General features: G+C 37.9%; 1 protein-coding gene across 1 annotated transcript in view; it reads right to left on the minus strand.

Moving 5' to 3' along the window:
* RAP1B (RAP1B, member of RAS oncogene family) overlaps window positions 1-26,346 on the minus strand; it is a 67,878-nt gene extending 41,532 nt beyond the window's left edge. The window contains exon 1 of the mRNA XM_037845170.1: window positions 26,135-26,346. The gene's annotated coding sequence lies outside the window, so the exon portion shown is untranslated. The remainder of the gene's footprint in view (window positions 1-26,134) is intronic.
* Window positions 26,347-27,814: the final 1,468 nt, after the last annotated feature.

Consider the following 27,814-nt stretch of genomic DNA (forward strand, 5'->3'; position numbering starts at 1 on the left):
TCCTAAACAATCAGTGGGTTAAAGAAGAAATAGCAAGAGAAATTGCTAAATATATAGAGACGAATGAAAATGAGAACACAACATACCAAAACCTATGGGATGCAGCAAAAGCAGTGCTAAGGGGGAAATTTATAGCACTAAACGCATATATTAAAAAGGAAGAAAGAGCCAAAATCAAAGAACTAATGGATCAACTGAAGAAGCTAGAAAATGAACAGCAAACCAATCCTAAACCAAGTACAAGAAAAGAAATAACAAGGATTAAAGCAGAAATAAATGACATAGAGAACAAAAAAACAATAGAAAGGATAAATATCACCAAAAGTTGGTTCTTTGAGAAGATCAACAAGATTGACAAGCCCCTAGCTAGACTGACAAAATCAAAAAGAGAGAAGACCCATATAAACAAAATAATGAATGAAAAAGGTGACATAACTGCAGATCCTGAAGAAATTAAAAAAATTATAAGAGGATATTATGAACAACTGTATGGCAACAAACTGGATAATGTAGAAGAAATGGACAATTTCCTGGAAACATATGAACAACCTAGACTGACCAGAGAAGAAATAGAAGACCTCAACCAACCCATCACAAGCAAAGAGATCCAATCAGTCATCAAAAATCTTCCCACAAATAAATGCCCAGGGCCAGATGGCTTCACAGGGGAATTCTACCAAACTTTCCAGAAAGAACTGACACCAATCTTACTCAAACTCTTTCAAAACATTGAAAAAAATGGAACACTACCTAACTCATTTTATGAAGCTAACATCAATCTAATACCAAAACCAGGCAAAGATGCTACAAAAAAGGAAAAACTACCGGCCAATCTCCCTAATGAATATAGATGCAAAAATCCTCAACAAAATACTTGCAAATCGAATCCAAAGACACATTAAAAAAATCATACACCATGACCAAGTGGGGTTCATTCCAGGCATGCAAGGATGGTTCAACATAAGAAAAACAATCAATGTATTACAACACATTAAAAACTCGAAAGGGAAAAATCAGTTGATCATCTCAATAGATGCTGAAAAAGCATTTGACAAAATCCAACATCCGTTTTTGATAAAAACACTTCAAAAGGTAGGAATTGAAGGAAACTTCCTCAACATGATAAAGAGCATATATGAAAAACCCACAGCCAGCATAGTACTCAATGGTGAGAGACTGAAAGCCTTCCCTCTAAGATCAGGAACAAGACAAGGATGCCCGCTGTCACCACTGTTATTCAACATTGTGCTGGAAGTGCTAGCCAGGGCAATCCGGCAAGACAAAGAAATAAAAGGCATCCAAATTGGAAAAGAAGAAGTAAAACTGTCATTGTTTGCAGATGATATGATCTTGTATCTAGAAAACCCTGAGAAATCAACGATACACCTACTAGAGCTAATAAACAAATTTAGCAAAGTAGCGGGATACAAGATTAATGCACATAAGTCAGTAATGTTTCTATATGCTAGAAATGAACAAACTGAAGAGACACTCAAGAAAAAGATACCATTTTCAATAGCAACTAAAAAAATCAAGTACCTAGGAATAAACTTAACCAAAGATGTAAAAGACCTATACAAAGAAAACTACATAACTCTACTAAAAGAAATAGAAGGGGACCTTAAAAGATGGAAAAATATTCCATGTTCATGGATAGGAAGGCTAAATGTCATTAAGATGTCAATTCTACCCAAACTCATCTACAGATTCAATGCAATCCCAATCAAAATTCCAACAACCTACTTTGCAGACTTGGAAAAGCTAGTTATCAAATTTATTTGGAAAGGGAAGATGCCTCGAATTGCTAAAGACACTCTAAAAAAGAAAAACGAAGTGGGAGGACTTACACTCCCTGACTTTGAAGCTTATTATAAAGCCACAGTTGCCAAAACAGCATGGTACTGGCACAAAGATAGACATATAGATCAATGGAATCGAATTGAGAATTCAGAGATAGACCCTCAGATCTATGGCCGACTGATCTTTGATAAGGCCCCCAAAGTCACCGAACTGAGCCATAATGGTCTTTTCAACAAATGGGGCTGGGAGAGTTGGATATCCATATCCAAAAGAATGAAAGAGGACCCCTACCTCACCCCCTACACAAAAATTAACTCAAAATGGACCAAAGATCTCAATATAAAAGAAAGTACCATAAAACTCCTAGAAGATAATGTAGGAAAACATCTTCAAGACCTTGTATTAGGAGGCCACTTCCTAGACTTTACACCCAAAGCACAAGCAACAAAAGAGAAAATAGATAAATGGGAACTCCTCAAGCTTAGAAGTTTCTGCACCTCAAAGGAATTTCTCAAAAAGGTAAAGAGGCAGCCAACTCAATGGGAAAAAATTTTTGGAAACCATGTATCTGACAAAAGACTGATATCTTGCATATACAAAGAAATCCTACAACTCAATGACAATAGTACAGACAGCCCAATTATAAAATGGGCAAAAGATATGAAAAGACAGTTCTCTGAAGAGGAAATACAAATGGCCAAGAAACACATGAAAAAATGTTCAGCTTCACTAGCTATTAGAGAGATGCAAATTAAGACCACAATGAGATACCATCTAACACCGGTTAGAATGGCTGCCATTAAACAAACAGGAAACTACAAATGCTGGAGGGGATGTGGAGAAATTGGAACTCTTATTCATTGTTGGTGGGACTGTATAATGGTTCAGCCACTCTGGAAGTCAGTCTGGCAGTTCCTTAGAAAACTAGAGATAGAGCTACCATTCGATCCAGCGATTGCACTTCTCGGGATATACCCGGAAGATCGGAAAGCAGTGACACGAACAGATATCTGCACGCCAATGTTCATAGCAGCATTATTCACAATTGCCAAGAGATGGAAACAACCCAAATGTCCATCAACAGATGAGTGGATAAATAAAATGTGGTATATGCACACGATGGAATACTACGCGGCAGTAAGAAGGAACGATCTGGTGAAACATATGACAACATGGATGAACCTTGAAGACATAATGCTGAGCGAAATAAGCCAGGCACAAAAAGAGAAATATTATATGCTACCACTAATGTGAACTTTGAAAAATGTAAAACAAATGGTTTATAATGTAGAATGTAGGGGAACTAGCAGTAGAGAGCAATTAAGGAAGGGGGAACAATAATCCAAGAAGAACAGATAAGCTATTTAACGTTCTGGGGATGCCCAGAAATGACTATGGTCTGTTAATTTCTGATGGATGTAGTAGGAACAAGTTCACTGAAATGTTGCTATAGTATGTAACTTTCTTGGGGTAAAGTAGGAACATGTTGGAAGTTAAGCAGTTATCTTAGGCTAGTTGTCTTTTTCTTACTCCCTTGCTATGGTCTCTTTGAAATGTTCTTTTATTGTATGTTTGTTTTCTTTTTAACTTTTTTTTTCATACAGTTGATTTGAAAAAAGAAGGGAAAGTTAAAAAAAAAAAAAAAAAGAAAAAAGACAAACAAGGAAAAAAAAAACAACAACAAAAAACGATGTAGTGCCCCCTTGAGGAGCCTGTGGAGAATGCAGGGGTATTCGCCTACCTCACCTCCATGGTTGCTAACATGACCACAGACATAGGGGACTGGTGGTTTGATGGGTTGAGCCCTCTACCATAAGTTTTACCCTTGGGAAGACGGTTGCTGCAAAGGAGAGGCTAGGCCTCCCTGTATTTGTGCCTAAGAGTCTCCTCCTGAATGCCTCTTTGTTGCTCAGATGTGGCCCTCTCTCTCTGGCTAAGCCAACTTGAAAGGTGAAATCACTGCCCTCCCCCCTACGTGGGATCAGACACCCAGGGAAGTGAATCTCCCTGGCAACGTGGAATATGACTCCCGGGGAGGAATGTAGACCCGGCATCGTGGGATGGAGAACATCTTCTTGACCAAAAGGGGGATGTGAAAGGAAATGAAATAAGCTTCAGTGGCAGAGAGATTCCAAAACGAGCCGAGAGATCACTCTGGTGGGCACTCTTACGCACACTTTAGACAACCTTTTTTAGGTTCTAAAGAATTGGGGTAGCTGGTGGTGGATACCTGAAACTATTAAACTACAGCCCAGAACCCATGAATCTCGAAGACAGTTGTATAAAAATGTAGCTTATGAGGGGTGACAGTGGGATTGGGAATGCCATAAGGACCAAACTCCACTTTGTCTAGTTTATGGATCGATGTGTAGAAAAGTAGGGGAAGCAAACAAACAGACAAAGGTACCTAGTGTTCTTTTTTACTTCAATTGCTCTTTTTCACTCTAATTATTATTCTTGTTATTTTTGTGTGTGTGCTAATGAAGGTGTCAGGGATTGATTTAGGTGATGAATGTACAACTATGTAATGGTACTGTAAACAATCGAAAGTACAATTTGTTTTGTATGACTGCGTGGTATGTGAATATATCTCAATAAAATGATGATAAAAAAAAAAAAAAAAAAAAAAAAGACCAAAGGTTAACCACTTTAAAGAGAACAAAGATGAATTTTTCAGGGTGCCTCAGACTGTGCTGTTATTAATGAAACACAGTATCTAATAAAGTACATACAAATAAGTATGAATTATTTGATATTATGCAATTTTTTTAATCTTAACCATAATGGGTTTTAATAAAATCTACTTTTTAATAAAGCCATCTTAATATTATAAAGATTACAATATGAATATTTATATTTATTCAGTCATTTAACAAATATTTATTGAATACCATTTATTGAACTATTAAACTAAGATTTTAAAAAATTATAATGTCCTATAATGTAGTAAATTGTTATCAAAACTACTGAATAAAAAGCTGATATTCTGTAGTGTCATTATCAATTATTTGAAAACACCAAAGGGAAAAATACATATTTCCACCAACATTTTACATTCATGATGGCAATACTGTAGTGCAGAATAGCAGTGAAAAGCAGGTCAAACTTCTTCATCTCAGACAAGAAGCACAGCTGGGCATGTATTGAAATATAATTTAATAATATCACAGGTCGTTAAATGGGCACTACTGTCTCTAAAGTGGTCTTAGTTCAGGTTCATTAGAAAAAGAGCCTGAGAGGGGAATTCTTGCAGAAGTGATTTACTGGAAGATGATATATCTAGAGTGAGGGAGCAGGTTAGAAAAATAAGCCTGGAGAAGAAAGATAAGCAAAGATGTGGTCTCCTCTGCAGAGTGCCATCAGCTCACCTTGAAGCAAAGGAGCCCTCCTGTTGTACCTAAGTTACTCAATCATTTGCTGTGTGCTGCCTGCCGAGGGCAAGTACTGGCAGTACCCTTTTTGAGGAGGGTAATTCTTTTTTTTTTTTTTTAAATCTTCATTTTATTGAGATATATTCACATACCACGCAGTCATACAAAACAAATCGCACTTTCGATTGTTCACAGTACCATTACATAGTTGTACATTCATCACCTAAATCAATCCCTGACACCTTCATTAGCACACACACAAAACTAACAAGAATAATAATTAGAGTGAAAAAGAGCAATTGAAGTAAAAAAGAACACTGGGTACCTTTGTCTGTTTGTTTCCTTCCCCTATTTTTCTACTCATCCATCGGTAAACTAGACAAAGTGGAGTGTGGTCCTTATGGCTTTCCCAATCCCACTGTCACCCCTCATAAGCTACATTTTTATACAACTGTCTTCAAGATTCATGGGTTCTGGGTTGTAGTTTGATAGTTTCAGGTATCCACCACCAGCTACCCCAATTCTTTAGAACCTAAAAAGGGTTGTCTAAAGTGTGCGTAAGAGTGCCCACCAGAGTGACCTCTAGGCTCCTTTTGGAATCTCTCTGCTACTGAAGCTTATTTCATTTCCTTTCACATCCCCCTTTTGGTCAAGAAGATGTTCTCCATCCCACGATGCCGGGTCTACACTCCTCCCCGGGAGTCATATTCCACGTTGCCAGGGAGATTCACTCCCCTGGGTGTCTGATCCCACGTAGCGGGGAGGGCAGTGATTTCACCTTTCAAGTTGGCTTAGCTAGAGAGAGAGGGCCACATCTGAGCAACAAAGAGGCATTCGGGAGGAGGCTCTTAGGCACAACCATAGGGAGGCCTAGCCTCTCCTTTGCAGCAACTGTCTTCCCAAGGGTAAAACCTATGACAGAGGGCTCAACCCATCAAACCACCAGTCCCCTATGTCTGTGGTCATGTTAGCAACCATCGAGGTGGGGTAGGCAAATACCCCTGCATATATTATGCAATTTTTAATTAAAAAATTTGAATAGCACCATTTCCTGATGAGGCCACCAAGGTGTCAGACACAAATACACCCCTAAGTAGATGAATGAACTGATCAAATGGTTTACATTTTCGCTGGAACATTAAAGAGTGCCTCCCCAAAATAAGTATACTTAAGAGACCTAAATAAAAGCCCAAGTAGCCCCAACACGCTTCTCCCACCAAGAAAAGAAAACAACAATCTGTTTACCTGGCATTTATTTATTCTATTTCCTCGAAACTGCACTAACAGTAATATACAAAGGAGATGGCTACATCATAAGGTGGATTCATCATAAGGTAGCTACATCATAAACTGTCCAGCTTTAGCACTGCATGTCCCATGCCCCAAGATACCTCAGTTCTGGGCAAACCAGATGGTTAGTCATCCTAGGTGGAATACCACCAGGGTAGGAATTTGCTTCCTTTCATGTTTCATAATCCTTAAGATTTTAAACTGTGAAGGTTTAGAAAACACCTCGCAAATTTGGGGGTCTACTACATAGTTTACCTTTTTTTCAAAACAGAATAATGCTCTTTTCTGAAATAAAACATATGGAAATTTTTAAAAGTCCAATGGGCAGGCCAGATTTTCCCTCAAAAAACTACTTAAGATCTGTCCAAGAACAAAAAAAGGACTCAGTTAAGGTCTAAGTACATTATAGCCAAGGATCTGTGTGTAATGCTCATGTGTTGTATAATCAACACTTAACAGTGCCTGGAATACAGAAATCACTTAATTATTAGTTGAATGAATGAAAACCAGTTTCTTGCTTTGGAGCAGGGGTTGGCAAACTATAGCCCTCAGGCCAAATACCATCTGCTGCCTGTTTTTTTTGCAAATCAAGTTTTGTCAGAACACAACCAAGCTCATTCATTTACATAGTTTGTTTTCATGCTACAGTAACAGAGTTAAGTAGTTGTGACAGAAACTATGGGCCACAATGTCTAAAATATTTACTATCTAGCCCTTTACAGAAAAAATTTGCTGCCTCCTGCCCCACTGACTAGAATCAAAGATAGATCATGTCCATTAATTCCATGGTGGCAGGTTTTAGCTCAAGCACCAACTCAAAGACAAACATTGTGCAATTCTCCATTATCAGTGTTCACTGTGCTTTAGGGAAAGGAGAAACAGGGTTGAAAACTCGAAAAACATTTGACAACTTCTACTGTAGAATACTTCACTTTAAATAGCTAGCACTGAGAGAAGGGAGAAACCAGTAGATGCCACCATGTGCTTTGCCATGTGGCAGAGGAGCCAAGGATTGCCAGCAGCCAGTCTGTGGAAAGAAAGCATCACCTTGATGATGCTTTGATTTGGACATTTTCTCGGCCTCAAAACTATTTTCAGCAACAGAATGATGGTGGCCTCCAGGTGGGACAGACTCCCCCCCTCAGCCGGGAGATGTTCAGTTGCTGCAGCAACTCCAGGGCTTGATGCTCAGGTAGTGGCAGTGGCCCCTGAGAAGTGGCAAAGATGGGGAGAGTGGGCACAATGTGGCCAGGGATGTGGCCAAACTCTATTTTATTATTTTTGATGTTATTGTATATGGAATTGTTTTCTTGGGTTCCTTTTAGGATTGTTCATTGCTAGAGTGCAGAGATGCAACTGATTTTCTGTGTTGATTTTATATGCTGCAACTTCGCTCATCAGTTTTTTCTAATGGATTCTTTAGGGTTTTCTGGATATAAGATCCTATCTGTGACAAGAGATGATGGTTTTGCTTTGGTTCCTTTCCAATGCATATGCCTTTTATTTATTTTTCTTGCCTCACTGCTCTGTTAGAACTTCCAGTACAATGAAGAATGGTGGTCATGAGAGTGGGCATCCTTGTCTTGTTTCTGATCTTGGAGAGACAGCTTTCAGTCTTTTATCATTGAGTGCGATGCTGGCTGCGGGTTTTTCATATATGCCTTTTATACGTTGAGGAGGTTTCTTTCTATTCTTAGTTTTCTAAAGGATTTTAATCATGAAAGAGTGTCAGTTGAAATGATAAGGTGTTTTTTTCCCTCCATTCTATTAATGTGGTATATTATTGTGGTGATTTGAAGCTGTAGGTACCCCAGAAAAACATGTTCTTAAATTTAATCCATTCCTGTGTATAAACCCAAGTAGGACCTTTTGATGAGGCTACTTCAGTTAAGGTTTGGCCCACCTCATTCAGGAAAGATCTTAATCCTATCACTGAAGTCCTTTATAAACAGAATAAATACACAGAGAGAAAACCAGGGAAACAAGCTGAAGTCAACAAAACCTGGAACAGAAGGGAGAGATTAGCCACCATGTGCTTTGCAGTGTGACAGAAGAGCCAGGTTGCAGGTCTTTGGGGAGAAAGCATCACTTGATGATGCTTTAATTTGGACATTTCCCTGGCCTTAAAACTGTGAATGAATAATTCCCATTGTTTAAGCAAAAAAAAATAAAGAAAGAAAAATTAAAAATAATAATTAAAAAAAAGCTAGCATTGTTGTTTGACAGTTTTACAAAGATGAATTAATTAGCTGCAAAATAAAAGCCCAAAGAGCAAGAAGCTAAAAGAAACTACTAAGAATCGTCCACCTGAATGTTGAAGACTATCCAGAAACAATGATTTTGGCTCTGGCAGAGGTGACAACACTCATTTTTTTACAACATTCGTTCAACAATTCTATGTGCTAGGCACATTATTCATTTAGTCAACAGATCCAATTGTTTATGTCCATTTGTGACAATGAAAATAACTGTGCTCTCAGAGGGAATGTATGGCAAGAAAGTAAGTCCTCAATATATCTAAAATCTTCATGAGCTTTACAGATAAAATTGAAAAGCAGGGCAGCTTGAAGAAAGTACATTTTTACATTTAAATTTGAAATCTGAAGACCATTTCTGTCCACAATGATCCCGGAAGTGGTTACCATAACACGCACATTAAAGCATTCATACCACCGAACTCTGAAAAATTTCCCTTCAGATTATTTCAGAAAAGTCCTTTGTCAACCAGCAGAAACACTGATAATCTGGAACATTTTAAAGACGTACCTACATTTTTGGGAAGTTAAATAACATGTGTGTAGTACTTTCGAAGTTCACATAGTCCTTTCACATATTTTCATTCAATCTTCAGAACAAAGCTGTGAAGACACAGTCTTTAAATAAGGATTTTAGTTTCACATTATTTATCCAAGTTTTCAGAGATAGAAAACTGTAGAATTAAGACTAGAATCTAGACCAGTGCTGTCCAATAGACTTTCTATAAAAGAAATGTTCTGTATCTGCACTAAAATAGTACCTAGCAGCCACATGTGGCTATGACACTTGAAATGTGTGTGAATTTGAAACTAAATTTAAAATTTATTATTTTAATTAAAGTTCTTTGTAACCACAAAAATTTTTGTCTCTGAAAATATGGAATAAGGTATCTAGGGCTTGAATACTAAAGAAAATTTGGATCTACAGAAAGTGTCACCAGGGCATCTTCTCTTGTGTAAGTGGTATTTCTCTAATCTCATTCTTGTACTTTCTCTCATGTAAAGACACTGCCCTTCTTTTTCCTGACCTCCATATACCTTTGGTGAGAAAGTTTTCCTAAGTTTTCTAAGGACGTGTACCAGACAAGTTTCTCTGTTGCAAGTAACATAAATCAAACCATAGTGCAAAACTGGTCAGATGAAGAAATTGCTGTCACCACTGCTAACACTAGATGTTACAGTTTGTATCACTTGTTTCTGCAGCAGAAACTTGACCTTACAATGTCAACAATACTATGGAGAGAGACCCCCACAATTCCTTCCTCCAAGTTAAAGTACACATAATTTTGCAGGGCTAGGTCAGGTTCTTGTGCCCTAACTGCAAGAGGCTGGGAAAGCTAGCACCTGGCATTTTCTTTTCCTATAAAGCAAGGTTGTCTACCAAGATTCATAAGGTGGAGAATTCCCAAACATAGGAAGCGGGTTCCAATGATAAGTCTTTCACTAGAGAAAAAGTATTTGAAGAAAAAATCTTTAAAAATTACTACTTTGGTTTTAAATTTTATTTAAATTAAAGTCACCTTAAGGACCAAAACTAAATTAACTTAATAAAGGATTATAATAATTTCAAGAGACATTAAAAAAAATCCCTTGACTGTTTACTGACTGTACTTCACAACTGAGATGTCTCATAGGCAAAACAATTGTGCAAATACGAACTCATTTTTCACAACCATAAATCTGCTCCTCTTCATGTATTTCTCTAACACAGTGAACGGTACAACCACCTACCAACAATCAAGTCAAAAGGTCAACCTAAACAGTGTTTCTCAAACAGTGGAACAAAGATTGGGGATGATGAGTCCAAGCATCAGACTAAGTCTGCTGGAGACTGTGTTTTTCTCTGGCCTTACCCTTTGCTACAATCACTAAGAAGTTACCTACCATACTGTTACATATATTAACAAAGCAGTGGGGGAAAAAAGATAGGACCCACTTTTTGTTCTCCTCTCTTATCCTCCATACCTATCTAGTGCAGTTATCAAGTTCCAGGGATTCTCATTCCTAAAAGTCTCTGGTACCAAGCAAGCCTCTCCTGCCATTCCCCCTGCCTTAATCTAGGAGGAACTCATAGTTCCTCCCTAGATTTCTGCAATCTGATCTCCCCACCTTTTACAAGCACTTCAATTTATCCTTCACACTGCAGCCAAAATCATTTTCCTAGTACACATATTTGCTGTCAATTACATGCTCCTTTTCTATTTGCTTATTTCAGCCTCAGAATAAACTGAGAGGTCTTATCTACTGTGGTGGTTTGGAGCTAAGGACCCCACAAAAACATGTTCTTAAACTTAAATCCATTTTCATGGGCGTGAACTCCTCTACATGGGACCTTCTGATTAGATAACTTCAATAAGATGTGGCCCAGCTTAATCAGGATGGGTCTTAACCCTATTACCAAAGTCCTTATAGGGAGGTCACAGAAAGAGAGAGAGCCCCACAGTGGGAGCAGACAGAAACTGAAGGTCAAGGGAATCTGGAAGAGAAAGAAGACAAGAGAGGCTGCCATGTGCATTACCAAGTGACAGAAAAGCCAAGGACCAAGGACCACAGGTAGCCAGCTCCAGAATGTCAGTCTTCTGGGAGAAAGCATCGTCTTGATGCCTTGCTTTGCACTTCTCCCAGAAGCAAAACCGTGAGCCAATAAACTCCCACTGTTTAAGCCAACCCATCGCCTGATATTTGCTTTAGCAACCAGGAAACTAAAATAACTACTTTCTCCAGTCATCTTACATTGTCCTTCTCCCAGTACCTCCAAATTAGTGCCACAGCTATGCTCGAGTTCCCTGAATGTACTTGGTGTTTTTGTTCATGCTGCTCTCAGTTAGGGATGTCTCTGCCCACTGCCTCATCAAGAGTCACCTCATTTTTCTAGACTCTGCTCAAACATGAGTTCCTCTACAAAACCTTTCCTAACTCCTCACGCCTCCTTGAAGAATTTAGTAATTCTTTCTTTGTGCCCTGACTACAGCCCAAATAAATTTTGATTGCAGTGTCTCTTAATTTATTTGTTTATATGGCCTCCCCTCTGCTAAACAATAATCAACTCTGAGGAAGTGGTATTTGAGTGGTTAGCATAAAGTAGGCATGTAAATGTTTAATAAATGTTGTGAATGTTTTAACTCAATTTCTACTTAATTTTAAATATAAAATCTTAATTGTGTGGGACCAAAAGAAACAAACAAAAAACTCCTTCACAAACATGCTTTTTAAAATATTAAATTCTCAGTAGTGCCAAGGACAGAAATATCTGAAGACACTACTTTAAAACTCAGAAATGATTACAGGAAGTGTCTGCCCACTCTTTGTGTTTTCTCCATATGCTCTGCTTATTCTAGGAGCCTAATTCAACACCCACACTTCAGTTCTCATTGCTTTTATCCATTCATTTTGTATATACTAATGTCCAAGAATGCAAGCATGTGTGAATTTGCTGTTTTTCGGAAACTGACTTAGCTCTCACAGAACTGCCAAGATAGCCATGTTTTGAACTTACTTTTTTTAAAAAGTGCTTACTGACCTAGTAATTAAGCAAGTCAGCAGAATAATGAATAGGAACACCAAATATAAGCATTATTTATGGCTTCCAATGAAGTGTGGCATACTTTTTGTTTTTCTAAATGGTCTATTTCACTAAGCGTATCTTTGAATAAACTGAAAGGGATAGAATATGAAAAACCTGTTAAATTAGTAAAAAAAAAAAAAAAAACTACTTCATGTGAGAAACACATCTAGCTGCAAGTGCCAGTATGGGAACTCAGTATCTAGCAAAAACTGCTATTTATATTGAGATATTGAAATTATTAGAGAAAATTTATGGTAGGTATCTGTGCTTCTGTTTTTGCCATTTGGTTAGTTCTTCTCCCCCCTGAACTTTCTGGTAGGATTACTAGGAAACTGTCTATTAGGAATATCCTGGTCCTGTAATTTCATTTAGAATGTGTAATATAGTCATGCAAATTATGAACCCACAATCTAAAATCACAGCATTCCTATTATGATTTCAGACGCATTTGACCGCAGTCATAAGCTTGTCACTTAAACCTAGTTATGAGGTTAACAGTAAAACGAAATAAAATATTACTTTTTGTAGTCGTTTGTTCTTTTTTTTCATGGAAGATACTAATTCCTTTTTATTGCTGAATTTAGCCTTATGCTCACATGGACTATAAAATTATGTTCTAGAGAATAGTCCCCTATCCTTGGAGGAGGGGGACATTGTAAAGAGAAATGTTTATAGCATTTTTCCATTCATGAAAACAGGCGATTTGTTCTGGAATCCTTACCCTTATCTGTAATTCTATCTAATTAATCTGCTTAGTACTACACTTAAGAACCTCACTTCTGATTTCTTATTTCTCTACCACAAAAGCTCATAAATCGGTTTAGTATAGTATTTGCATAAAGTCTATAAAAGAAGATATTTTCCCCTACAAGAGGGGTATCTCTGTGGCTGACATGATTATCTCACTCTGCAACCTGTTCAGCAAACATTATTGGGCACCTTTGATGTTAGTCACTATTAAATTCTAGAGACATGGAGGCGGTGTGGCTTCAGCTAGGATCATGGAATACTGTTGCGGTTTGCTAATGCTGCCCGTTATGCAAAATACCAGAAATGGATCGGCTTTTATAAAGGGGGCTTATTTGTTAAAAAGTTACAGTCTTAAGGCCATAAAAGTGTCCAAGCTATGGCGCCAACAAGTATACCTTCACCAAAGGAAGGCCAATGTGTCTGGATAACTTCTGTTGGCTGGGAAGGCATGTGGCTGGTGTCTGCTGATCCCAGGTTGTGTTCCAGCTCCTCTCTCAACTCCTGTGCATTCTTCAAAGTGTCCTTCTTGGCTGTAGCTACATCTGGGCCTACGTGGCTCTTTTAAAAGTACTCCAGTGATCCAATGAAGATCCACCTTGAATGGCTGGGGCAACACCTCCATGGAAATAATCCAGTGAAAGGTCTCCCCCACAGCTGATTGAGTTACATCTCCATGGAAACACTGAACCAATAGGTCCAACCTAATCAACATTAATACATCTGACCCCACAAGATTGTTATCAAAGAATACAGCTTTTTCTGGGGGACATAATATATACAAACCAGCACAAATACCATCTGGATAGCCTTCTTACACCCAATAGTGACATTTTTGGAGTGGTGGTGTCTTCTTTTTCCCTGAAACTTTGATCTTGAGACCTCTGTTTGCACTTTTTAACCATCTCTTCAAATACCTATCATGTCAAGAAGAAATTGTGGCTAAGATATAAGATCTCACTCATTAAACACTTTTAACACTATTTTCCAGGCACTAATATAAACAGATAAATCTTCACCATTTCCAAAGATTTAACTGGACTCTATCACCATGGCATTAGGTGGTTCTCTCATACCCCTAAAAAACTCATCTCCCTCAGTAGCATATTACATCCTGAGTCAGTGTCAAAAAGAATGCCTTGGCAGAAACAATTTCTAAACTGTGCCTCAAAGTAACATTTTTAGACCCTGTTGTTTTCCCCACAGACACGAAGTAATAAGGAGTAAAGCCTTTCCAAACTATTTGAGACTACAAGTCTGAAATTTCTTCTAGAAACTCTTAAATACTACAATCTCTGAAAACTGAACATTTTATAATTAATTTGGTGGCAAACTTGACCTGGCATAAATTCTTTGCACGGCAAAATGTCATCTGAACACTGAAGTGAAGCTATTTACAGTTTTCATCCCATTTAGTATGACTATTCATGTTTCACTTTATAAATATTAAGTGTTTACTCTTACTAAAATATTTTTTTTTTCCCCCAAAAAAGTTCTGAATCCCAAAGTACCTGGCACCAAGGTAAGGGATTATGGCCCTATAATCTGTTTCACAAACATCTATTAGAACAAACTACTCCCTTGAGTATCCTTTGCACTTTCCAATTTCTGTACTGTTATCCACCCCAATTCACTATTAATCTAAAACTTAAATACCTCTTTAATATCATGCAAAGATCACACCTCATTTTTAACGTATTCTTTGAAAACTGGAGCCTGAGTTCTCCCTCTTCCTCTGACTCTGTAAGTACTCATCTACACTACTTATTTGGATATTGATTATTATCATTTTGAACTGCTATTTAAATTTCATATTAACTTCTCACGTCTTTGCTAAAAACCTTTTTGGCATATATTACTCAATTTATCCTAACATGCAGTTCAGATGAACTAGTTCTCAAGAGACAGATGCCTTAAATAAAGAATGAGGAATTATAGTTGGAAACAGATATAACACTAAAAAAAAATTTAAAGTATGTAGTAAGCTTATGTTGGGAACTAATAAGGACAGACCATTAAACATTTTATGCATTTCTTTCAATTAAGATAATTTTTTGAGCACTTATGTGCCAGTTACTGGGCATTTGAGATAATGGAGGAAAAAAAAGAGTGTCCATCTTCCTAAAACAGTTTAGAGGGAAGTAAGCAAATGGATAAATATGATTACTGACTGTAATCAGAACTATGATGGTAATAAAGATGGGATGTTTTCTTTATAAAAGGTGATCATGAAATACATCTCTGTAAAGCTAACAACTGAACTGAGATCTGAATGTTGAGACTGATCTAGAATTGCAGATAGGGAAAGATCATCACAGACAAAAAGAAGTAGCAAGCACCAAACTCAAATGTGGTAAAGAACTTGTAGGGTCAAGATGAGAAATAAATTCAATGTGGCTAGAGCTTACTGGACAATGGAAAGGAGGTAAAATTGTGAACAAAGCAAGAATCCGATTACGCAGGGCCTATAGGCTATGATAAGGAACTGGTTTTTAATCTAAGCCACTGGAGGGAAAATTGGGACTGGGGGATAAATTGGGACTGGGAGATACACCATGCTTTTACTTGCATTTTTAAAAGATTGCCTTAGCTTCTGGGTGGAGACTGAAGTGGAGAGGGACTCAAGAATGGAAACAAGAAGCTCCCATAGGGGTCCAGAAAACAGTTGACTGTGGCTTAAAGGTGGTATTTATAACATAAACAAGATTTTAGAGCCCAGAAAGACCTTAATAGCCATTTAATCAAGCTTTTTCTACATAAAGATAAAATCTGTCCTGAGAGAGGAGTTTTCAGTTGTTTAGAGAAGTAAAACCAACGTCATCCAGGCCAATGTTATACCACAAAATCATGCTACATAAGACAACATGATGGAACCAAAGGTCTAGCAACTACTCAAACATGTACATCATGTCACAGATTTACCTCCCATAACCACAGGAATCAGTTAAAATTATGGGGACAATAAACATCCAATTTGAGAAACTGGAGGTTTAAAGAAAACTGTGTAAGGGTCTGCTGGGGAGCAGAAATATCAAAAATAACCTAAATTCACACTGATTAGTGATAAAACTTACTTTAAGGCCATAATCTTTCACCACTGGATAATGTCCTCTACATGGGACCCTCTGGTAGGCAAGACCTATCAATCACTAATGCATCATAAGTGCTTTTCAAAGTGAGGTTTACCATCCTTGTTCAAACAGAACTCTGAAGTGAGTAGTGTTGGTTAACAGTAGCCCTGATCATTAGGAAGCAGAACCTCTTCATTATCATCCTCTTTTCTGCCTTACTTCCTACCTTTCCACATTTTCATTGCCTATTATCACTTTCATCTAAACAGAAAAATGTTATAAATGTTCTTTTGTTCTCAAAAGCTTGGAAATCCCGTCTTCTTTTTGTTGAATGAGGTTAAGATTACAGGGCTCTTGGGAGACCAAAAAAAAAAAAGGCAAAGGTAATTTTTTTTTTTTTTAGCTGGCAACTAAAATAGCATAAATAGTAGCTGGTAGCAACCTTCTATTTGGATGTGCTGGATATAAAACAGGATCTCAGTATGTTTCCTAACTCAAACCTACCAAAGAGTCGACCAGTTATTTAATATGGGGAGGACTAAAGTTTCCTATTAAATTCCCTCCCTTATTGTGGAATTAGTTCATGTGGGCATAATTTCTATAATGCTTAATTCCTGAAGCTACCCTGAAGTTAACACCTCCATACTTATATCCTTCTTTAAACTACTTCATACCCCTTCCTTCCACTTCCTTTGGTGTCAACCCTGTTCTTTCGAACAGTGGTGTTCAGACTCAATTTTCTCCTTCTTCACAGAACAAGCCCATTTTATTATTTCTACGGAAATAATTGGCAATAAATTTCCATGAGGCTAAGTACAGTATAAAACCTACCCACCTTTCTTACTGCTTACATAATTTGAAACTGATTACTTGATCCAAATTCATGCTGGGCTAAAAAGCCTTTAAAATTTGGAACTGTCCCAAGACATGAGGTTTATAAAAATAATTGTTTAATAAGGATTGTACATTTGTTTTTAAGCAAACATGAAAAAGAAATAGCATTCTCCCAAAAGGTAAAACATCATTTTGGAGAAGTATCTACTTAAGGTAGACAACACACCACAATTCTCAGGTCGAAGAGATAATTATTAAACTTGAAATGGGAAAAATCTGTAATTTCCCCTATAGACTAAATATCCTAAAATCAAGAAAGCCAACTATTAAATATTCAAAATCTACTTAACTAAGATTTATGTTAAAACTCAGGCACACATTCATCCATCCATGAGTACTCAGCTATATAAAACAAGTAGTAAAACCAAAAAATAGGCTTTAAAATATAATCTCCTAAACTATTACTGTGAGCAAAAGTTGGATCACTCAAAGGAGTAAAACATGAAGAAATTAAATCTAATCTATATATTAAGAGATTTAAGGAGAAATCACATGAACACACAGCTTATATTTACTTATGGTTCCCATTCCTTTTTCTACCTCCCCCTTACAAAAATACAAACAAAGTAAATCAAAGAAGACATTAAACACTGACAGCAGAGCATGGAAATATGAGTAGTATCAAAGAGAGTTGGGAAACCCAAGGTCTACTCTTGGTTCTTCTATTACCACCTATGTGACTCCAAGACCAAGCTAGGCCTTAGCTTCCCAACATAAAAATGAGTTATTTGAACTAATTCAGTTTCAGTCAATAGCAACTAATTAGCTATGTTCATAAAGCAACAGTTCTTTTAAGGCTTAAAATTTTGCAATTTTCCTTTTAGCTTGTATGAAGAGGGCAATGCTGCTAAAATTGTCACACTGCTAAAATTGATAAAATAGTATTCTCACTAGAGATATATTCACATATTACATAATAAAGCACACTATGGAGCTCTGAAGAAAGACTGCTCTTGGTATTCTGAGTCTTTTACCTAGTGTCTTACCTAGTGTTTAAGAGCATAGTGTTTGAAATCAAACTTAGGTTCAATTCCTGGCTTCTCTAGGTACTGACTGTGATTTAACCTGTGTGCCTATTTTCTCATTTGTAGAACAGGGAGAACAAAGGAGGCTCTCATAGAGTTTTGAAGATTTAATGATGTAACACACATAAAGTGCTTGGTACAGTGATTGGTACACAGAAAACACCTGATGATGAATACTGTATTATTATTACTATTCACTTCCCAGAGAAAGAAGGAAAGGAAAGGCTATTTCTGGGAGACTGTAAAATCTGTATCCTGTCTCTAGGCCAAATTTTCCTCTCTGTCCACAAAACCCATTCATTCCACTGATCTAGTTTTATTAACTATGGAACAGTAATATAAGAAGCTCATACCAAATGGGGGTTCTGCTATCAATATCCTTGCCTTAGGCAATGACCATTTTACTGAACTCTTGCAATCCACTTGTAATGTCTGCTAAATGGCAATAATGCTGATTCTATGTATTTCCCTCCCTTGCATACCAAAATGAGAGAATCTCAAGATTTGAAAAGGACTTTTGAACTTCTTAATTTTCTTTTGCAACAGCCCTGGCATAATCATCTAGTCTCTGATTGAAATACCAGGAAAAGGAGTGGGAGAAAAAAGGCAAGTAATAGATTGAGCACATCTCTGGAAGGTTCAGAATTTAAAATGTATTTTCCCTTGCACATTCCCAACCAGCAGTTCTCAATAATTTTGGTCTCGGGGGTTTAAAATTGTTGAGAACACATAAAGAGATTGCTTATGTGGATTACATCTATTGACATTTACATTATTCAAATTTAGAACAAATTTTGAATATTTATTTAAAATAAACCATTACATAACATAAATAACAATTTTTTAGAAATAGCTTTATTTAAAAAAATTGGTAAGTGTCGAATTGGTACAAATTTTTATAAATCTCTTTAATATAGGCTTAATAAACAGCTGGATTCTTATATTCGCTTTTGCATTCAGTCTGTTGTGATTTGTTGTTTTGGTTGATGAGAAGAAAACTTAGTCTCACAAAGATAATACTTGGAAAAAGGAGTAATATTTTAATAGCCTTTTTAGATAAACGTGGATACTCTACTTTGATACTCACCAAAACTTGACAACTGGTTGCAGTATGGAATGGGAAACCATATCAATAATCTTTATGTTACCTATACCATTAAAATCCATTGGTCTAGTTAGCACATTGGAAGGATTTTGTTTTTTTGCCTGTGCATAATTTAATAACATCATGCAACAATCACTTGAAAAATACTGGTTCACTGAGTTATGTGGATCTTCAAAGGTAAACATATTTCATTACATATTACCTAAAAAATCATGTTCATTTATATCACCACCAATATAATCAGAAAAATCTTTTAAATACTGGGAAGCTGTTAAGCGCACAGTGGCTGATAAAACTTTTACAAATTCTAATTTTCACTTGAAAGTTAGAACTTTATCATTGACCACAAATACTGTCAGTTATTTCCCTTCAACTGATGTTATTTTTTGAGAAAATGTCAGCCTAGTCTGAATAAACATAGTTTATCAGGCATTCTTTCAAGTAAAAACGATATTCCATGAAAAAAGTGGCTGGTTCAGCTTGCAACTCAATCACACAAATGGTTTTCCTGGAGACAACCATTATACTTCAGTATTCAGTAAAAGAATTTTAAGCATACTTCCCATGTTGTCACAGTATACTAAAAGACTTGGGCAATATGAGGTTTGACATTTAATTTTTACAGTTTCATCAAGGACACTAAGTGAACTTTTAAAAAAAGTGAGAGTGCGTGCAGTGAAGAATACAATGATTACTAGTACCAGTGTGGTGCTTTGACCTGATTCATTCTAAGGTGCCAACAGTTTTACCCACCATTGCTTTTATACCACAGGTACAAATGTCAATACAATGAAAAAGGCAAAAAAAAATTGTTAGTATTATAAAATTTGTTCTCCCTTTGCAGATATCCTGAAAATATCTTGGTGATCCCCAGAATTCCTTGAACCACACTTTGAAAATCACCAGGCTAGAAATTAAATCAAGCTGTTTAAAATCACAGCTATTTTTCTTAGTCCTTATTCATACCTTAAAGGGAACCTTAAAAATTAACCAAATCAACTTCTTTTGGGAGAAGCAATGCTACGAGAGTAAAAGCTGTATAGAACAAGAACTACTATTACCTTGGTATATTTTTTATGGTTTATAAACATTTACTAATAATACTCCATTTAACCCTCAACAACTTTTAAGAAATACATTTCATTCCCACCGAGAAAGCAAGGAGGTAGGAAGGCTTCAGAAAGGGAAGTACAAATTTTGCCTGAAGATTGGTCTGAAAATTCATTATAGTGGTGGGATTACAGGTGATATTTTGATTTTACTTTTCTATATTTAAAGCATTTTAGCAAAAAATAAACATATTAGAAAACTTAGCCAGTTTACCAACAGAAATGAATTCAGTGTGATATCTCAAGTTCAACAATTTCAGAAGCAACAATAAAAAGGATTCACATGTTTAAATACCTCATTCCGATCTCTGTCTATTATCTGTACAGTAATAGAATTCAAGATTGCTGAGGGATTCTGGAGTTTTCGTATTGTTACTGAGAAACTCAACAATGTTACAAATTTTAGAAGCAGCAGCTACAAATAGAGTGCTAGCAAAATGTACCAGTAGGACTCCATATTCTTACTGCAACCTTAAAGTACATGGTTATCAGCTGGATGCAATACACATAGCACTCTGACACCTAAAAACAATTAATTAAATGAAAACAGCTTATATCTCTGGTTCATATTTTATTGAAAACCTCAGTTCCATTAACTGAAAGCTTAGAAAGTCCCCCATTATTTTTTAAGTATAAAGTGACTTTGAAACATATTCTAATGTGAGGATAAATTTTAGAACATAATTAGAATTTTATTTTACATAACATTTTCAACTTCCTTTCCAGCTTTTGCCAAAAACTGCTATTAAATGGAAAAAACAGATTGTTTTCTTTCCTCACCTTTCCTTTCTCACAAGACAAAGAGGAAAGCAACAAATAGAGCTAACGCACGAATGGGACAATCAATTCACCATGTATTTTCAAAATAAAGTTATTTAATGAAATGCTGAATGTTTTAAATATAGGAAAAGTTATTTATTTTATTAAAAGTACATATTTGCCGAAATAAATTTTCAAAGCTACTGAAAAACTCAGGAAGCTCGATGATACAGCAATAATGATTCCATGAGTCAATAATTTGATGTGATCAAACTATTATTTATAACTGCTTTTAATGGATGCTCTCTTCTTTTAACATCTTTAGTCTATCTGTATAATAGTTAAAAACATTTATGCCCACCACCATTTGGAAAGATCTGGCAAGTTATGAAATCAGAATCATGTTTAAATTTAAAAAGAATGACTGATATATATTTATATAGGTAATATAAATAAAGTTAAAAGAAAGCTTTAAGAACTAGTTCAATGTAAAATTAAAAAGAACATTAGACAGTTATTTAACTCACATATAATCAAACAATTTTAAGTATACTGGTACTCCAGAATATTGTCCTTCTGTATAATAAAAACCAGATGGAAATTTTTCAATTCATATTGCAAATATTTTTACTTTTGAAAAGTAACTTAAATCTTATTTAAAAACCTGGTACAGTCCTCCTAAGTTTTTATTTCTCTTTCTTTTATACATCTTAAGTCTCCTTGGACAGAGAGTTTAGAACTCTTGATTCTCTAACGGTGCAGAGCAAAAATCCTTTCCAAATTGCTGCTTAAATAATCATCAGTTGCTGTATACCCTTAATTTGACCATCATCAGGAATAAATATACCAGTATTAGAAGTTATGGAGAATAAGTGGCACTTCTTTTTAAAAAGTGATTTTAATTTATTTAAGGCAGCACAGAAGTTCGTGATAACTTTTCCCTTTTAAAAGAGAAAGCCTATGAATTCCTAGTACTCAACTAAAGGGACTGGTCTTAGAATCCAATGTTCAACTGGGTTCAAACAAAGTACAAGAGATTATATGACAAGCCAGTCTTTTACTGTAAAGGGATAAATTTATTCTATTCTTTGTAGCTACTGCCTCCATGGTGTTCAAGAGATTTTGAAAAAAAAAAAAACCCAATAAATTAAAAGACTTAAGTTCTCAAATAATAATTAGTGCCTTTCAATACCATGGCAAAATATCTAAGAACACTGAAAAACATTAGACTTTCAGCACAAAGGTAAATTGTGGTACCATATTCCTGCTTGTAAATGGCTGAACAGAAAAAATGTGTCCAATGTTACAATGAATCACTGCATCAGCCAAAATAAGACATCTTTCAGATCTGTTTCTCAACCTGTTCTAAAAGAAATTCAACTTGAGAAGGCTAACAGCAAAAACTCTCAGCCTAATCTTTAAAACCAGCAAGTCCTCAAAAATGGCAAGGGGGGGGAATCAAGGCATATATTTAGTCACAACCTTATATGGTCTTATAAAGTTAAAGGAAGTTGAATCTTTATCAAGTTTTTCTCTAGAGTGCATGTGACATCACTACCATAAAGGAAAAAAGTATTGTTGAAAACTTAGTTCATAAATATTAAACTATTTCTAATGCCAGTCAAGTCTAGACACTACAGATCAGTAGCAGCAACACATCATTTTAACTGTCTTTAGGAAAAGGACGCATGCAAATGCCCATTTTAACAACACTTTGGAAAAAAATAAACTACACCTTGTATAATTAGCCAAAATTTCCTTGTATCTGATCCAGTTTCACTGATTACACTCCTTGAACAAATATTAAACAAGTACCTACAACAAAAGGCAAAAAAATTGAATGTGAGCTTTTCATCCAAATCTAAGATACTGCATTTAAAACAATGTTTAATTAGTTACTATATTATCAAACTCTGCACTGGCTTTTTACCAATCTTGAATTGCATATGAAGACTCACTTGATAATATCCTTATGAACATGGATGAATTTTTTAAAGGATCAATTCTTTATTACATATCACTAGACCCTCCTTAGATTACAGTATAGGTTATCACCACAGAGGCTCATTTTCTTGTCAATTTTCCTTTTTGTAGCTAAGAGAAAACATTGAACATTCTGTCGTTAAGGATTATTTTGAGGATAAAATGAAAATCAATTTGTAAAGTAAAAGAGACCCAAAGCAAGGTGGAAATGTTTCTTCTTGAAGGGTTACTACATTCTTTTCAAATATATTCTCTTTGAATGCTCATTACTGTTAACCCCTAAATCCAAATACTAAACATGTTCCCAAGCAAGTTTCCAGGAACTGAGAATAGAGTGGAGAATGAAACAGATCAAGCCCCTACCCTCATGATACTTAACATTTAACAAGCTGGTATTGAATGTCTACATGCAAGGCACAATGCCAGTGCCTTAGGGCACATAAAGGACAGACATATATCCTGTCCTTGGAGATTACAATTTAGTGGGATAACAAAAACACATAATGGTAACAAGTAGAAAGTGGTAAGTGTCATAGAAAGTAAAAGAGATGGTTTTCTTGGGGGTCAGAGAAGGCAAAAGAAGGCAGAGCAATTCTTTTCATGCTCCTTATCACATTTTAAAATTAAGCCAGTTGCTGGCCCAAATCCTACACTGTATCTCACAGCTTCACTGCTCCAAACCTCCCGCTATGGATTTGTTAACTACCAATGCAAACTCTAACGGGAATGGCTGTAATTGGCTTATATGGGGTCAGGTGTTCATGCCTAGTCCAATCTGCTGTGGCCAAAGGGTCACATGGGACAAATGAGGGCCACCCCTTTCACAGGGGCTCTTAGGGCAATTCCAAATAAAGAATCAGGGGTGAGATGTGCACCCCAGAAGTCACTTCCATATCTGCCTTTGCTCTCCCTAAATCACAAGAAGCCACACCAGGTGTGCATTGCAAGTTGGCTTCAAACACACAAACTAATAATTCCTCCCTCAGCATTAGAAGATGTGAGACAAAGAATTCTGTACACTTCCATCTCCCTCCAGCTCTGGGGCATAGCGAGAATTAAGAGAAACAAGGCTCTCTTAACCAGGGCAACAGAACACTTTTCAGAGGGAAACTGGGTTCCTAAGCAGGCACACAATTAAAAAAGTAAGTACAGTCAAATTTCATTACCAAGACATACAGTATATATATGGTTTTTTGTCATAACCGTGTATGGTAACCCTTGCATCTAAAATAAATAAATAAATAATAAAATAAAACCAGTTCAATATTGGGCTCTTCAGTTGTATTTTGACACGTGTTTCAAAGATTCACTTTGGGGCTTCCTCAGATAAGGCAGCTTCATGATTTGTGAATGCCAAACAAGAAAATTCAAGTGGAAACATTTGTTCAATGCAGAGATTAAAAGCCTGGATAGGCTCAAATAAGACATCATTCAGGGCTCTGTGTCCTTCAAAAAAGTTATTTAACCTCCTGAGCATGTTTCCTCTCCTCAAACCCAGGGATGAACCTACCCAAGTGGTTCTTTCACTCCATTTGACAAGAGTACCCATCTCTTTGGGTATGATGGGAATAATATCCTCTATAAAATGTAACTCACTATAAAAATGTCAAATTTCTTCCTCTACGTTCTCTATTATGGCTGGACTACTATCCTAGAAGTCAGCAGACCCAGTCTGGTTACAACTGGTTATCTTATCTTTTCTAGGCCTCAGTTTCCTCCTCTATAAAATTAGAGGGTGGAACTGAATGATCTAAATAGTCCCTTCCGGCCCTTAAAAAGTCCCATGACTCCATAATGACTCAATAAATACTATTTCAAGACTCAGCTTTTATCTGTGATATGAAATTGAAGTTAAATCTATGTTTTCCTTCTCTATAAGTTGTTTCTTACTATGATAAGGTCTTGTTGAGCAAGTCCAAACGGGCATTCTGATTACAAAAAAGAGGGCTGAAAAATGAATTTGGGAGTTAGAAGCTTTAGTTACAAGCACTCCATATTATTAGATGCTACTAGCAACAAAACCAAAGTCCAATTAACGAGTTAACTTAAAAACATTAGAATAATAATCTTTGCTTACAGTTAACTTTCTACTCCGCAAAAATGTGGTTTCCCTTTATCGTAATACAGAACTGCCTACGTTCATACTACAAAGCATATTGAGACAAAAATTTTCCTTAATTAATAAAGGGGGGTCTGGGGTGGGACAGGCGATGGAGAAGCAAACCATACCCTTAAACTTGCAAGTATGACCTTTTCCACAAAACCATTAGCTTTCTTCGAAAGAAAAATCTGGAGGGCCTGGTTCACTGGGGGTAGTTTTAAATAAAATTCATGGCGCTAATAGTTTAGGTTTAGACTCTTCTGAGATGGCGAAAGAGAGGACAAACTTCCTGGATTTTCTCTCCCTCTACGAGAAAGAGATTTCCTCTTGCTGACGAAGGGAAAGGTCCCTTTAACAGTTTTTCTCTACACGGTGGTTGCTGCCAGACTAGGTGGGGCTCCCTCCGCTGCCTTCCTCCTGCCACTTCCCGCAACAAATGGAGCACACCAACCCCGTTTCAGACAAACTTTTCTCTGCCAGGCTCGAGCCCGCAGGGCGCCGGGGAGTGGTTTCCCCCGAACGCTGCTCGCCCAGGCTCGGTGCTAAGGGAAGCTGGGTCTGCGCAAAGGACAACTTTCTGGTTTCCGTTCTAACTTCCACCCACACCCGGGAGGGAACACAGGCGGACAGAAAGGGGGTCCGGGGCGGAGAGGCCAGTCTTCGGCAGAGACGGTGGGGGCGTCAGGCAGCTAGAGAGGCTACGGCGGCCGCAGGCAAGAGGGAGCGGGCGGGGTGGGGGTGGGGGGGTCCTGGGCTCTCACTTCCTCCGCCATATTTCAGACATTTGACCCCTTCCGCAAAGCGCGCTGTTCCCCTGCAGTGGTTCATCCCTGCAGACCCCGGACGTAGCCCGCTCTCCGGACCGGAGGCCGGCCCTCGCGCCACCTGCCGCGCGCCGAGAGGCAGCCGCCACCGCCGCCACCGCCAGGGGCCCCTGACTGCCCCGCGCGCCCCGCCCGGGCCGCGCCGCACCCCACCCCCTCCCTTCAGCCGGCGCCTGGCCCCCACCCGGCGCAGCACCCGCCGCTTCCTCTGCGGCCACGCATGCATTCTGCGAACCTCTCGCGCTGTCACCGGGTTCGCGCAGCCAGCGTCTCCCTGCGCCTCGCGCTCCCTCCGGGTCGCTGCTCCCGGCGCCACGGCTGTACTGCCGCTACCGCCGCCGCTCCGGCTGGTTACACGCCTGATTCTGGGCGAGGTTTGGCGGTGTCGCCTTGACGTCAGCCGTTCAGCCTCGCTCTCGCTTCCGTCCGCAGGCGGGGCGCGAGGGTGCGCGTCCCGGGAAGCGGCGGGGCCGCGGGGCGGAGCGAGAGGGGCTGAGGGGGCGGGACCGCCGTGGGGAGGCGGGGCTGCTGCGCGGGGGTCTTAGCAGTCGATCTCGCGTCCCGCCTCCCGCGCCGCGCCGAACGCAGGGCCGACACACGCGGTGTCGTACGCGGCGCTTCCCGTGTCGTGTTTGCAACTCGCTTCCACCGCCCGCTCGGCCACGCCTGGGCCGGCTGGCTGGTGGGCGGAATCGCGTGTCGGCCACGCCCGGGAGCGGTTACTTCCCGACCCTACAGCGGGTTACAGGACCATGAAAGGGTTAGAAACCCTCCAAAACCTCGTATAAGTGACATCGCCCAATAGATGACTTTTATAAAAGCTGTAGTTCGATTATCGGCGTGTTGATGTTCGCGAATTCCTTTGTGCTGGAGAAGGTTGCAGAGCGTGCAATTGCCACACCTAGGCCAGGGCAGTCTTTTCAGTCTTGAAATGGCTTGTGTCTTGATCTGGCTAGTTTTTCTTCCACCAGTGTATTAACCCAGGTGAAAGCTTTTCAAATTACCCTGCCAAAGCCAGTAAATAAATTGATGATCAATAGACAACAAGTTTGTACCTTGTGCCTAAATCAACACGATTTATAAGAATAAAATAAATTGCTTGTTTAATGTATGACTCGGTCAGTTTAGTGATTGTAAAGAATTACCAATAGGTAGGATTATAATGTGGCCTCGGCATCAGAAAGCGCTTTATGTGTCAAAAATGCCTTGTTCGAAAAAAGGCAGGGTTATAATGGAAATTCCCTTATCAAGGGAACTTAACTAACGTTGGAGAAAAGACTGAAGTACAACTACCGTGAGTACAAGACACTTAGAGCCTTTGTTGAAAGCGGATTTTGTTGGGCAAAGAGATTTGGACAGAGTCAAGTGTAGGGAAAATTAGGGGTTGGGAGTCATTGAAGGTTAGCTTGGCTTAGTCCAGAGTTTAACTGGGCCCTGTAAATGTGAAATATAAAAATAAATTTTCAAGAACTTGGATAATTTTGGAAGGTTAATGAAAAGTATTTAATTTCACTTCTTAGAAATACATAGTTGTAACATATATACAAAATAACATTTTCCATTTTAACCTTTTTCAAGTTACAATTCAGTGGTGTTAATTACATTAGCAATGTTGTGCTATTGTCATCACCATCACTAACGTCCATTACCAGAACTTTAACATTACCCCAAACAGAAACTCTGTAGTATTAAGCAATAACTCCCCATTCCCCACCCTCTCAGTCCCTGGTACTCTGTAGTTTACTTTCTTCTCTATGAATTTGCATATTCTAGTTATTTCATATACTATTAGATCATACGCTATTTGTCCTTTGTCTGGTTTATTTTACTCAACGTGATGTTGCCATGAATGAGCTTCATTTCTTTTTACGGCTAAATCATAGTCTGTTGTGTGTATATACCACATTTTGCTTAT

This window comes from Choloepus didactylus, chromosome 8, assembly GCF_015220235.1.
Source record: "Choloepus didactylus isolate mChoDid1 chromosome 8, mChoDid1.pri, whole genome shotgun sequence".
NCBI lineage: Eukaryota > Metazoa > Chordata > Mammalia > Pilosa > Megalonychidae > Choloepus > Choloepus didactylus.